Raw genomic sequence first — 14,137 nt, forward strand, 5'->3', positions numbered from 1 at the left:
AAAGGGATTATAATGGAAGGGAACAGGTATAGGGATTGTAATGGAAAGCAATAGGCATGGCAATCAATAGGCAAATTTGCCCATAGAAAAATCCTTAAGCATAGGTATTTCCTGTAAAGAGCTCAATCCTGCAGGAATATTTTGTAGTGGTTCTTTTAAAGCAATGTATTGAGTGTATTTTAGTTATTTAAAAGTCATCATAATTAGTTATACTTCTCTGCTTACTGAGAATTGTAGTTCAGCAGAGGGTATGCATTAATAAAGGAAATGACATATGTTAGGCCAGTGAGAGCACTCCAAATAGCAAAGTGTGAGGTGTATAGCTTGATAGAATTTTTTATTAGAGCAAAATTTAAGTACCCCTCTGTTCCCAACTTCTTATTTACTGGGGGATACTTTAATTTTTACTTTATAAATTACCGGTTTGATACAAGTCAAACAAACAGAACTCAACAATAAGGATAGATTTAAGTCTGTGGGTGAATTTTTCTACTTTTAAGAGATTATTTTGATTAATCATAGAGGCTGATCTGTGAGGGTATTGCACTGGATTCCCCCCCCCCCCCAGTTTCCCTGGGCATTGTAAGTAGCCCCAAGATAGTTTTCCACATTCATTTTGTCTGTGTAGAACATCATCTTTTAAAGAATACTAATAACTGCATAAGTAACTGCCCTGTAAATGGGTTGCAGGTAGAGTCCTGCAGCGGGTCCGGTTACCCGCAAAAACCTGAGGTACCCTGCGGGTTGCGGGTAGAAGTGCCGGTATAGATGCGGGTTGTCAGTTCTGCAGGTTTGCGGGTCACAGGTCAGGCCACGGGTCTTCTCCATATCGATTTTTACTTTTTTCTGATCACGCCTACTTCGATGATGTCACTTTCGATTTACAATGACGGCACTTCCTGATTCTTGATGGTCAGCGGGTCTGGGTCGCAGATAAGGTACTTGCGGGTCGGGTAGTGGGTTCAAGTGGGTAACAATGCGGGTCCGGGTTCTGGATTGCAGGTTGCGGGTACAGGTCGGGTACGAGTTCCAAAAAATGGACCCGCACAGGACTCTAGTTGCAGGGATATCTAGTGGTTGAACTACAACTTTCAGCAGCCTCCTACTTCCCTTCTGTTTGCAACTGGGGTACAGCCTTCACTGGAAGGGCAGCGGGACAACGCGCCTGATTTATTCATGTATTTTCCTCTATTGAAGTGCTAGAATTGGATGTTATTCTCTTAAACTCATGTGTTGGGAACAGAAATGAAAGATTGTTTTTTCTCTGTGGGGAAGTCCTTGTGCTGTCAGTGACCTGGCTGAGGGTGTTGTTTCAGGCTGGTTTTGTTTAAGATCACAATAACACAAGGTCAGTTGCCTCTATTAAAAGGTTGCTTTTGAGTTTCATTTATTTGTACTTTCCTAAGCAGATTGTATTTCCCAGCCATTATTCTTACATCCCACATCTTTCCTGTCCGTTTCCTTCACATTAGCTCAAACATTGACAGCTCTTACACTTATTATTTGACTATTATTGTAACATTTAGCTCAGTCACCAAGAACTCTTGCAATTAGGTATGTGTTTTTTGGCATTTGGCTCTCTTGAACTTTCACGCAGAACAGACGATTTGTACAAGGGAAGTAAGTAGGGAAACCAGACTTAATTTGTTCACTTATTGTTCTCCCTTTGAATTTGCAAGAGGGAAATTCTGAAGATATTTTACTTTTGAGTTCCCCTAGTATTTTCTTTGAAGTTATTATTGCTACAGAATGCTGTTGGCTAAAGGTGGCCATACACGGGCAGATAAAGCTGCCAATATCTGTCCTTTAGACCAATTCGGTAATTTATCTGCCCATGTATGGGGGCTTCCGACAGGTCTTCCAGATTGATATCTGGCCACAATATGAATCGGGAAGGTTTAATATTTCTGCCGACCACCCTGTCGGAGCCCATTGCTCCTCGTTGTAATGCGTTTGTTCGGCCCTAGGGCCGAATGTTAGGATTATCCTGATGTAGCCCTGAATGTCGCCGGATGAGCGGACCTCTTCATGTATGGGCAGTTTAGGGTTGCAATTGTGTTGTGTGGCTAGCCTTCTTTATCAACTCCCACAGTTCTTCAGCCTGGGGCAGTGGTGTTCCGGAAGACCCAGACTGAAGGACAGTTAGGGTAGAATTGGGTGGTTCACCTAGAGCAATACAAATATAGATATGCTTATTTGATATAGTTCCCAATGAGGGAAACGTTGATCAACTTGGCCACCCTTGCACTGGTCCAAATTTGGTTGATTCAAATTTGTTTGTCTGGGACCAAGTATCAGATTATACTGCTGGCCTACTGGAATACAGAATATTCAAGCCTTCTAGATAGATATCTAATTTCTTTTGGCTGGATATCAGTCTGGCAGCCCATAGAGAGGCCCTCATTCATAGGCTGATAAGCCACCAAATCAGCATAGAGGGAATGACTCGGCAGCTTCTATTAGCCCATGCATGGCTAACTTTACTCCTGGAAGCATAACTTAAAGGGGTGGTTCACCTTTCAGTTAACTCTTAGTTCGTCAATTCTAAGAAACTTTTCAATTGATTCATTATTTATAGTTTTTGAACTATTTGCTGCCTTCTTCTAACTCTTTCCAGCTTTCAAATGGGGGTCACTGACCCCATCTAAAAAGAAATGCTCTGTAAGGCTACAAATCTATTGTTATCGTCACTTTATTTTACTCATATTTCTAACCAGGCCCTCTCTTATTCATATTCCAGTCTCTTATTCAAATCAATGTATGGTTGCTTGGGTAATTTGGACCCTAGCAACTAGATTGCTGAAACGACAAACTAGAGAGCTCCTGAATAAAAATCGAAATAACTAAAAAAAAAAAAAAAAAATGAAAACCAAATTGTTTCAGAATATCACTCTCTACATCATGCTAGGGGGCATATTTATTATGCTGTGTAAAATGAAAGTCTCTGAAAAAAAGCTTGGTAAAATATCACATGGTGTGTGTAATTTTTACACCATCCGCATGCCAGATTTTACCTGGCTTCTGGTGGAATTCACTCTAAAAAAAGAAAACGCATATAAATGTTTGTGCCATATGGTATTATCTTGCTGTTTTTATACACAGTATAATAAATATGCCCTTTAAAGTGAAAGGGGTTGTTCACCTTTAAATTAACATTTAGTATGCTATAGAGAGTGGTATTCTGAGATAATTTGCAATTGGTTTTCATTTTTTATTATTTGTAGTTTTTGAGTTATTTGGCGTTTTTATTCAGCAGCTCTCCAGTTTGATGTGAATTAGAGACTGAAATATGAATAGGAGAAGGTCTGGATAGAAATATGAGTAATAAAAAGTAGCAATAACAATACATTTGTAGCCTTACAGAGCATTTGTTTCTAGATGGGTTCAGTGACCCCCATTTGAAAGCTGGAAAGAGTCAGAAGACAGACAAATAATTAAAAAAAGATAGGAATTAAATAGTGAAGACCAATGAAAAGTTGCTTAGAATGAGCCGTTCTATAACATACTAAAAGTTAACTTAAAGGTAAACTACCCTTTTAACTCAAAGGCGAACAACCGGTTTAAAAGATAAGTGGTAAAATTTGCAGAAAATACCTAGTTTCTGCCCCAGATGTTATATGTGAGGGGGCTTTATTTAAATATTATTTAGTATTTTTATATATAATAGGCATATGAGGTGGGAAGTTATTGCAGTTTACACAAGCAATACAAATGATAATCTACACAACCCTATTTCATTTGGCAAAAATTCTGTGCCTTTTTATTATACCATCTCGCATTTGTGTGTCATTCAGACTGACCAGTCAATGAGTGGAACAATCAATAGCTGGGAACTGATTAGCTTTCTGCTCAATTCCTGGCAAAGCCTTCACTAACAATGTCATCACCTGAAAGTGCTGAGTAACCCACAGTGAGCCTGTTCCATCGGTCCAGACCATTGCCACATTGTCTCAACACTTTCAAAATTGTCCGAGGTTGGCCAAGTGTTACCCTGACGTCTTGAACATTTTATTATTTTCCAGCCCCTGAGTATGTGGGATTCTAAGTTGGAGAGAGAAGTTGGAGAGTTCTAATGTCAAATCTTTTCTTCTTTCCTTTAAATTCTGTTTCCTGTTATTTGACAAGAGATGAGGCTCAGTTCATCAACATGGTTCCCCAGGAGGTTCAGTTGAATGACCTTGCCAGGTCCTTGACTGACAGTTTCATGACTCATGCTGGAGCTATTGTTAGCCCCTATTAATAATTAAAAGGGGTTTGACATTCTGTTTTCCACAATTCAAGTTGATAATTACTGAACAGCAATCATCTCCCTGCACAATTGCACACATTCAGTGTTAATGTTCTCCGCATCTGTATAAACCACTAACCTTCACCTGACTGTAACTGAACAGCTTCTGAGCTGTTCCTTTTTATAGATAGAAATATTTTGGGAATAATATTAAATGTCTCAAAACTAGGGATGCACCAAATCCACTATTTTGGATTAGGCGAACCCCAGAATCCTTAGCAAAAGATTCGGCCGTATACCGAACTGAGTCCTAATTTGCATATGCAAATTAGGGGTGGAAAAGGGAAAAATGTTTTACTTCCTTATTTTGTGACAAAAAGTCACACAATTTCTTTCCCCGTCCCTAATTTGCATATGCAAATTAGTATTCTGTTCGGCATGGCAGAACGATTTAGTCGAATCCGAATCCTGCTGAAAAAGGCAGAATCCCGAACGTGACCCTGGATTTGGTGCATCCCTACTCAAAACCAGACCGCTGCTCAAAACGTGCAGTTGGTCGTTATGTGTGTTTTTTTTAAAATTATTTAGCTTCTTCTTCAGCAGCTCTCCAGTCTGGAATTTCAGCAGCTATCTGGTTGCTAGGGTCCAAATTAACCCTGGCAACCAGGCAGTGATTTCAGTGAAAGACTGGAATATGAACAGGAGATGGTCTGAACAGAAAGATAAGCAGTAATAAACAGTGATATTGAAGCCCCACAATGCAATATTTCATTGATTTCTGGAGTCACTGATCCCTATTTAAAAGCTGGAAAGAATCAGCAGTACAAAGCAAATAATTAAAAAAAAACTATAAAAATTATTGGCCATTCTATAACATACTAAAAGTTAACTTAAATGTGACCCGCCCCTTTAAGCTGTATGAAGTTTATGTTGATGTTTAGAATGTAAACAGGAGAGAGTCTGAACAGAAAGACCAGCAATAATAAATAAGCAATGCAGTATTTTATTGATTTCTTGGGTCACTGACCTATTTTAAAATTGACCATTTTAAAATATACAAAAAGTTGGAAGGTGCGCCACCCCTTTAACCTTTGCGTCGCTTTAAAGCATTATCAATGCTACGTTTTATATAGATTCCTTTATGCCTATCACCATTACTAATAGTACGTAATTATGTAGCTGCTAATTTGAAAATACGATAAAAACAGAATTTCTCTAACCATCTCTTGGCTGATTATATGTGGTTGGCAAGTAGGTGCTACCTGATTAATCCAAGGAATTCCCAACACCTCTGGCAGTAATCACTTGGAATGAGTCACACTTCTGGAATAAGTATTTTGCAGTCATTCTTATAGATAGATACATTTACAGTTTATATGTAACACCTTCCCCTCTGGCTTTGGTTTCCCCACTAAATATCTTACCATCAATCGGGGTAACACCAGGCGTGCAATAATGGGGGAGCCTGAATTCACCAGTTGGGTAAAATTGCCATACTGGCCCCAGCAAAATGTTAGGCACAATCCAGTTGATTATAAATGCTTACCAGAGATTCTGGGCCAGTTCAATTACCTTTCCTTGAACCTTTCCTTCCCCTTTTAAGGGCGGGCAGATTCGGGGAGATTTAGTCACCCGGTGACAAATTGCCTCTTCTTCGGGTCGACAATCTCCCCGAACTTCCTTCCACCTGCTATAATAAGAAAACTCCACGCAATGGCACTTGCGGCACTTCGTTTTCCGAAGTTGGCTGAAGTTGCCTCACAAGGAAACTTCGGGTGACTTTGGAAATTGAAGTGCCGCGAGTGCATTGCCGCAGGTGATGGGGTGCGGGTCCTGGACGGGCTAACCCGGTAGTTACGCCACTGCTTTAATGCTTTTAATATCTCACATAGATCCACATGGATAATATAAAAAAAAATGTAGGCATACTGAAGCTTCAAGAAATGGTGATTCCCGTCTCTCTTCTTTTCTGAAAGTTTAAAGGCAGCCAGTGCTTATTTGCAAGCCTTGCAGAAATGACCCTTGGCTAATACCATGTTTGGAAGCTAGCCACCCCCTGTTGTTATGGAGCCTTGGCAGACTGTCCCTATCTAGAAGGAAATGAAGGATAAGTTGCTTCATGCTGCTGTTTCAGTAATCAGATTGGGACACTGCTTTGGATTGCTGACTGGAATAAGTTTCCTTTTGTTTCCTTCTTTTGGCCAAATGTTTCTCAGAGTGGTGCTTTTTAAAGGGAATGCAAAGCACATTGCTGCAGAGCTGATTTTTGTTGGGAGTAATGGATTTTTGAATTAATTTGATGTTATTCTTAATTGTTTTAGGGCAGAGACACCTGTGGAGATTCGGGGAGATTTAGTCACCCGGTGACAAATTGCCTCTTCTAATCTCCCAAACTGCCTTCCCGCCGGCTAGAATCTAGAATTGTCGGCGGGATGGCACTCAAAACGATTTGTTTTCCGAAGACACCCGAAGTCTCCTCGTGAAGCAACTTTGGAAAACAAAGTGCTCCGAGTGCCATCCGGCCAGCGATTTAGATTCTAGCCTGCAGGAAGGCAGTTTGGGGAAATTAGTCGCCCCGAAGAAGAGGCGATTTGTTGCCGGCCGACTAATGTCCCCAAATCTCCACGTGTGTCTCTGCCCTTATGGGTAGTTTGGTCTTATGTCCCTTGGGGAATGATTTTGTGGCCAAGGGAAGTCAGAGAAAATCTGTAGAATAGCAGTCTCTGTGCCTTTTCTCCTTTTTCAGCTTTGAATGGCTGCCCCCATGGCTACACAGCAGCATGTTTATACAAATCTTGGAGTGTTTATGAATGAAGCACACCAGTTGTACCAGTGCAGCACAGCAGTACATTATATTTTCCTTACTTTCATATTTTGGAGTTACTGTTCCTTTAACATACCTCCCAACTGTCCCGTTTTTTGCGGGACAGTCACGATTTTGACAGCTCAACCCGCAGTCCCGGATTGTTACTGAAATGTTCCGACTTTCTCTTTGATCTCCAACACTGAACAGCCAGAAAAAGATACAAAGTTTCTAACTTAATTGGCTTTTGGCAGAGAGTCCAGAAAATGTGTCAGGTGAACTGCAATACATTTTGTAACAATTTAAGATAAGCAAAGAAATTATTGTAACAATTTAAGATAAGCCTCTTGGGGGGACCGTGACTTGCAGCTTAAAGGGCAATTCACCTTCATTAGCAAAACTGTTATAACACATAACAACCATGAAATGTGTTCAAACTTTTTTAAATGAACATGGTAATTAGGGTGTGTGGTCACAAAAATGGGCGTGGTCAAAAAATTGCGACGCAGAGCAAATCAAATCTTGATATCCCTCTTTATATTTCCAAAATGTTGGGGAGTATGCTTTAATAATGAAGCACCAGTGCCATAGGCAAGCAACTCAGGTAGCAACTGCCAGCCATGCCCAGCATGTGTAGAGAAATCAGTGCATCTGTGCAGAGCAACTGCCAGCCCCAGTTCTTTCTTTGCAGCAAACTGATTGATTGTGTGAAGTTAAGTTATGTGTATTTCAGAGAAACAAGCTCAGAGCTTGAGGCAGAGGGCCCTCTGCCCTACAAATGCTGCTTGTGTGCAAGTTACCAGGCAACACATATTGGATTTAGTCATATGACTGAGCAATTAAGGTTCTAATAGAGCAAAATGCAGTTTGCCCAAAGGGTACAGAAAGTACAGCATAAAGGAACATTTGTCCAGTACAGTGTGTTTCTTATTCTGTCCCTGCAAACCTTCATTATTGCCTGTGCGACACACATAAATTCTGCTTTGCTCTCAGGCATTGGGTACATCAGCAGCAGACAATATTTAGACCTGGCTAGAAGGGAAAACGTTTGTGTGGCAGCAAATTCTGACCCCAAAGTCTTAAAATTTGTCACATACAAAAATATTTTACAAACATATGTCACAGAATTTAAGGCCTTGTGTGGATGTATCATGATAGGTTCTCAGACATGTTGGTAGCAATATCCTCCTGGCATCCAACTGAAGCCTGTAAACACTAGCATTTTGTTTAGTGCATCATGGCAGGATAAATGAACCCACCAAAAAAAAATCTACTATTTTCTACAGCCTCAGTTGAGCCACATAAAGGTACATAGAAAGCCTACAACACTTGTCATACAGTGCACAACACCATCAAGAGTTAAAGCCCCCAATCGATTGGACTGGAGAATTGGGGGCCCACTGGGGCTGTGACATGAAGGGCAGTCACCACCCCCCCACCGAGCACATGTACGCACGAATGCCGTGGCAGAGCAGATTTTTTTTTTACAGGGCAGCCAATTGGAGGAGCAGGTCTGGGTCGGTGGGGGCCCAAGAAGGCCGTGGCCCACTGTCCTGCCGGCCCAGCCTGACCCTGGATAGTATTACTGCAGTAATTCCCATCTCATTTTTGTCATTTTTACACTTGCTTCTGTCCTCACTGCAGTCAGTCAGCCTCTATCCCTTTCTACCTTCTAAGCCTCTTAGTCTATTTACCTGTTAACTAAAGCACCACCTCCTTGATGCAACATTTGTAGCTTATGTATGGCCACCTTAATGCAAAATCTGTTGCTTGTGTATGGCCACCTTAATGCAAAATCTGCGCTTTGTTTTTCGAAGTCACCCAAAGTTGCCTCACAAGGAGGCACAAAGAAGAAGCGATTTGTCGAGGGGCGACTAATCTCCCCCAGTAGCTTTGTGTGTCCCTGTCCTTAATGAAAAATCTGTTGCTTGTGTATGGCCACCTTAATGCAAAATCCGTCTGCCTGGGGAGCACTGGCATGCCTCTAAGGCTATTTACCTGTGAACTAAAGCACCACCTCCTTGATGCAAAATCTGTAGCTTGAGTATGGCCATCTTAATGCAAAATCTGTTGCTTGAGTATGGCCACCTTGATGCAAAATTGGTAGCTTATGTATGGCCACCTTAATGCAAAATCTGTCTGGGGAGCACTGGCATGCCTGCTGTAGGCTCTTATGGTGTATTTGGGGTATACGTGCAAGTACCCTAGATCCCAACTGGCTGTTGTCATTCAGAGAAATCATCATCCATGGTCGGCCTAGTTTCAGCATAACATAACAACAACTTGGTTTGATCGACAGACAGACATTGGGTTTTTAGTGTCCTTCTGTGATGGTCCAGTAGTTGGACTGTATGCATATAGGGTGCATGTTTGCATAGAACTGCGTTAGTGCTATGGATATACCAATTCTGTTCTTTATAACTGGCCATACACTTAAAGATCCAATCATTTGGCATGGCCATCTAACAAGGGGATATTCCCCCAATTGTCACCTAAATGCTAGGCCAAATTGGGCTGATCCGACTATAATGGGGGGGCATACGGAGAACCCGTTGGGAGACAACTGCATCAATGCGTAGGTGTGGCCTTCACCCGCGTGATCTGCTTTTTGGACAGGCAGGCATCATAAATGTCAAAAAGTTGCCAACTTGGCCAAATCGGGCAGCTATTATGAGCTCATGTTTGGCCAGCTTTAGCGGTTTTCATTCCCCTCCTCCATTGCTACTACTACTGCACGGTCTCATTTTTTAAAGGCGTAGTTCACCCTTAAGTTGACTTTTAGAATGTTATAGAATGGCTAATTCTAAGCAACTATTCAGTTGTTTTTAATTTCTCTTTTTATGGTTTTTCAATTATTTGCCTTCTTCCTCTTCAGTTTTGGAATAGAGGTCACTGACCCCAACTAAAAACAAAAGCGTTCTAAGGCTACAAATGTATTGTCATTGCTACTTTTTATTACTCATCTTTCTATTCAGGCCTCTCCTATTCATATTCCAGTTTCTTATTTAAATCTGTGTATGGTTCCTAAGGTAATTTGGACCCTAGAAACAGGATTGCAAGCTGGAGATCTGCTGAATAAAAAGCTAAATAACCCAAAAACTACAATTAATAGAAAATGAAAACCAGTTGCAAATTATCTCAGAATTGTCTACATCATACTATAAATTAATCTACATATGAACAAACCCTTAGTTGTCGGTTCTGGCAAGGCATCACACTATCCTAATTTCCCTTACAAAATCCTTCTATCTTTTTATTCTCTGTAGATCTGTCTCAGCTGAACTTTTCCCCCACTCAGCGTAAAAAGCCCGGAAACTTTTAGCTCTTCCTAGTGAGTACAAAGAGTGTTTTATCCGCATCAGAGCCGTCCTTCCTATTGGGTTTCATTCAAGTGACAGCGGATTCTTCTGTCCAGTGCACCCTTATTCATAATGGTAACATTATAGTGCATTCAGGGGCATCAGGGGGCTCAGAAAAGCTAGGCTTTTGTATGGCAATGGGTCCATATAATTAAATAAATATCAAATGAAATGCCAGTTTTACTGTATACTCTGCTCCTGTTGAATTATTGTAGTAAGTGTATGGCTGTGTTTAGTGGTAGAAAAATATATAATGGCACCTCATTATTTATAGAACGTATCACTACCCGAGTTATCTCCTTTCAACTTTCACAATTCAACAATAATGGAAGTGTGTTTACAAAAGAACATTGGGAAGGTAACCAGATATCAGCTCCCTAACACAAGATAACAGCTTCCTGGTAGATTTGAGAACAACACTCAATAGTAAAAACCCATGTCCCACTGAGACACATTCAGTTACATTGAGAAGGAAAAACAGCAGCCTGCCAGAAAGCATTTCTCTCCTAAAGTTCAGGCACAAGTCACATGACCAGGGGCAGCTGGGAAATTGACAATATGTCTAGCCCCATGTCAGATTTCAAAACTGAATATAAAAAAATCAGTTTTTCTCTTTTGAGAAATGGATTTCAGTGCAGAATTCTGCTGGAGCAACACTATTAACTGATTCATTTTGAAAAAAAAATTTTTTACCATGACAGTATCCCTTTAAGGTTGCCATACTGCCCTGCTTTACCCACTATCCTCCAGCCCCAATCTCTCTATTGATACCTGCCATCTGATGTGTCCCCTCTGCTTCTGTACACTGATCAAAATGAGCTTTGGCAGCTTCCTCTCCAGGCTTGCCATATGCTTCCCTTCATTGGGGGTCTATGTAAATGAGCAGATGTCATGCAGTGACTGTTGGCTGCCTTTCTGTTCCAATCTATAATCTGTAATGCACTTTCCTAACATTTTGTTCAGATTGTTTCCCAGAAAAAAAAAATTATATATATATATATATATATATATATATATATATATATATATATATATATATATATATATATATATATATATATAATATATATATATATTATATATATTTATACTGTATATATATAATCTCCTCTCATAAGAGTGCAGACTTTTTTCTCCATGGAACTATGAAATTTGAAATGGAAAAAAAACTATTTGTATTTTTTTAATTCTTACAATATTAATAAGTAGGGATTTTCTTGTTTTCCATTATTCATTGTAAGCACAGAGAATCCCTTCCCTGCATGCTTGCGTTTATGCTTGAGAGGGCACTGCCATATGGCTTGCTGGGTCGGTGTTATTATTCTCTACAGAGATTTGTGTAATGGTGCATTTTTGGAGACCAAGTATAGAGATTAAAGTTATTGAGACTGGGTTCAATTTTTTATTTTTTTATTTTTAATTCCTAGCACTGCATGTGACTGCTAACTCCCAATGACAAATTGTAGATACAATACCTCCCAACTGTCCCGTTTTCAGAGGGGCAGTTCCACTTTTGACAGCTCAACCCGCAGTCCCTCCTTTGTACTGGAAAGTCCTGTTTTCCTTTGCACTGAACAGCCAGAAAAAGAAACAAAGTTTCTAACTTAATTGGCTTTTGGCAGAGAGCCCAGAACAGCCACAGCTGCAGATAAAATACTTTTGTAACAATTTTGCGATAAGCAAATAAATATAAGGTAACCGGTCTCTTGGGGAAATTAGTTAGACTCATAGCTTAAAGGGCAATTCACCTTCATTAACAAAACTGTAATAACTGGGAAAAAAAACACAGAAATATGTTCAAACTTTCATAACCTGCCAAATTTTGTAAAATTAACGTGGTAATTAGGGGGTGTGGCCACAAAAATCGGCGTGGTCAAAAATATTTTGCCGCACTGCGCCTGCCAGCTTTTTAGTCACTCTTTATTTCCAAATTGTTGGGAGGTATACTGTATTGTGAGCTGACCTGGCCCAGGGAAGGGTGTTTATGGCTAAACTGGACTCCCCTTTTTTTTGCCGGTGAGCCCAGTTGGTCATATTTACACCACTGGCTCAGATCAAGAATTCTCTGGGTCCAAGGGTGGCTTTGGTATAGACAGGGAGGGCCCCAAGATATGTGAATGTGTGATTTGTAGGTCATGAACTGGGTGGATCAGATGAGTGACCATGTGTGCACAGGGCACTTCTTTTTGGGGGGGGGGAGGAAGTATCCTACTTATTGGCAGTTGATTGGGGGGTCTCCTTGACAGGAGCGCCCTGCTAACCTAGTAACGTGGGCCCTGTGATTACTTATGAAAGTCCTGGTTGACCGCTACACCTTCTTATCACCTTCCTTATATGTCGAAGATTGCTGTGAGATGTAGTCCAGCAACATCTGGGGATCCAAGATTAATAAACAAATAAGAGAAAACATTCCGTCGCAGTTATCTGTTTCCTCATTTACACAATAAAGCGATCGGCTTCCCAGGAAACCTGTATTCATGTGGTGCGCTCGCTTCTGTACCGTCTCCTTCTAATTAAGGTCCCTGCCATTGGTGTGCATGGAGACGTGAGAGTGACATTCCCATGGCATCAAATAAACCATTTATCCCATCTGACACTTGCTAAATGGAGATCAAAAGAATAATGTACAGGCTGTCGGATGGAGCTCACTTCTACCAACAAACACTTGCGGTGGCAAATAAAAAGAAAGCAGCAGCAGAGTATTATCCATTTAGGAAATAGGAAAGATTCTGAATACTGAAAGCTCCAAGTGGAAGATCCAACGAGAAGCACATTCTTGGGTAGGGACGTTCTCCTTCGCAGGCTTTAAACACTCTCCGCAGTGCAGATAGAAGCTTTGGGCCTGTATGAATTTGTTGGGAGCAGGTGGGTGATGAATAAAGGATTCTGCTGGTGCCATTGTGCTCCTCATTAGAATTTCAGAAATCTCTATTGTTTGTTAATATAAGGCCGTTCCTCTGCACAACAGGGCTGGTCATTCAACCATGCACTTATATGAAATAAGCCTTTTAGGCTCTGATATTAATGCTGCCCTAGGAAAGGCCTAACAAAAGACATATAATTCAGCAGATGCGCTTTAAGGCCTGACTTAAAAGCATCCTTGCTTCCCTCTTAAGCATGTCAAATCACTGATCAGGTTTGATCAAGGGATGTACAAACAATAGCAGCCCTGGGAAATAAATACCTGTATATACGAAAAAACAGTTGGTATTTTCATCAATATTTATTTCCCAGGGCTGCTATTCCTTGTACATCCCTTGATCAAACGTGAAATAACATGCAGTCTGCTTATACAGCTATGAAACCTGTTATCCAGAATGCTCTGGACCTGGGGTTTTCTGGATAACTGATCTTTCTGAAATTTAAATCTTCATACCTGGAGTCTGCAAAAAAAAAATTTAAACATTAAGTAAACCCAATAGTTTTGCTTCCAATAAGGATAATTATTATCCTGGTAATAGAACATCCTACTACCCCTTTATACAGTAGATTGAGTAAAGCCCAATGGGATTGCTATGTTGATTGGTCATAATGGAAAGAAAAAATTGTCTGATCAATGACCCAGCGCTAAAGTCATCCTCTGACCCAGACCTTCACAGGCCAATCAGATATGTAGCAATTTATGCAGAATTTATATGTTTGACCTCTTTTTGGCCATCAAAATCTTATTGGGTTTGTTTATTTGTGACATTATTACAGTCATGTTTAATCTAGTCATTTATTATTACATAGGCTAAAGTTGGGGGA

The 14,137-nt window shown here is 40.5% G+C and overlaps 1 protein-coding gene across 2 annotated transcripts in view; it reads left to right on the forward strand.

The window, feature by feature from the left end:
* fam171a1.L (family with sequence similarity 171 member A1 L homeolog) overlaps positions 1–14,137 on the forward strand; it is an 84,117-nt gene that overhangs the window by 61,074 nt on the left and 8,906 nt on the right. The gene's annotated exons all lie outside the window — the stretch shown is intronic.

Source organism: Xenopus laevis, chromosome 6L, assembly GCF_017654675.1.
Source record: "Xenopus laevis strain J_2021 chromosome 6L, Xenopus_laevis_v10.1, whole genome shotgun sequence".
Classification (NCBI taxonomy): Eukaryota; Metazoa; Chordata; class Amphibia; order Anura; family Pipidae; genus Xenopus; species Xenopus laevis.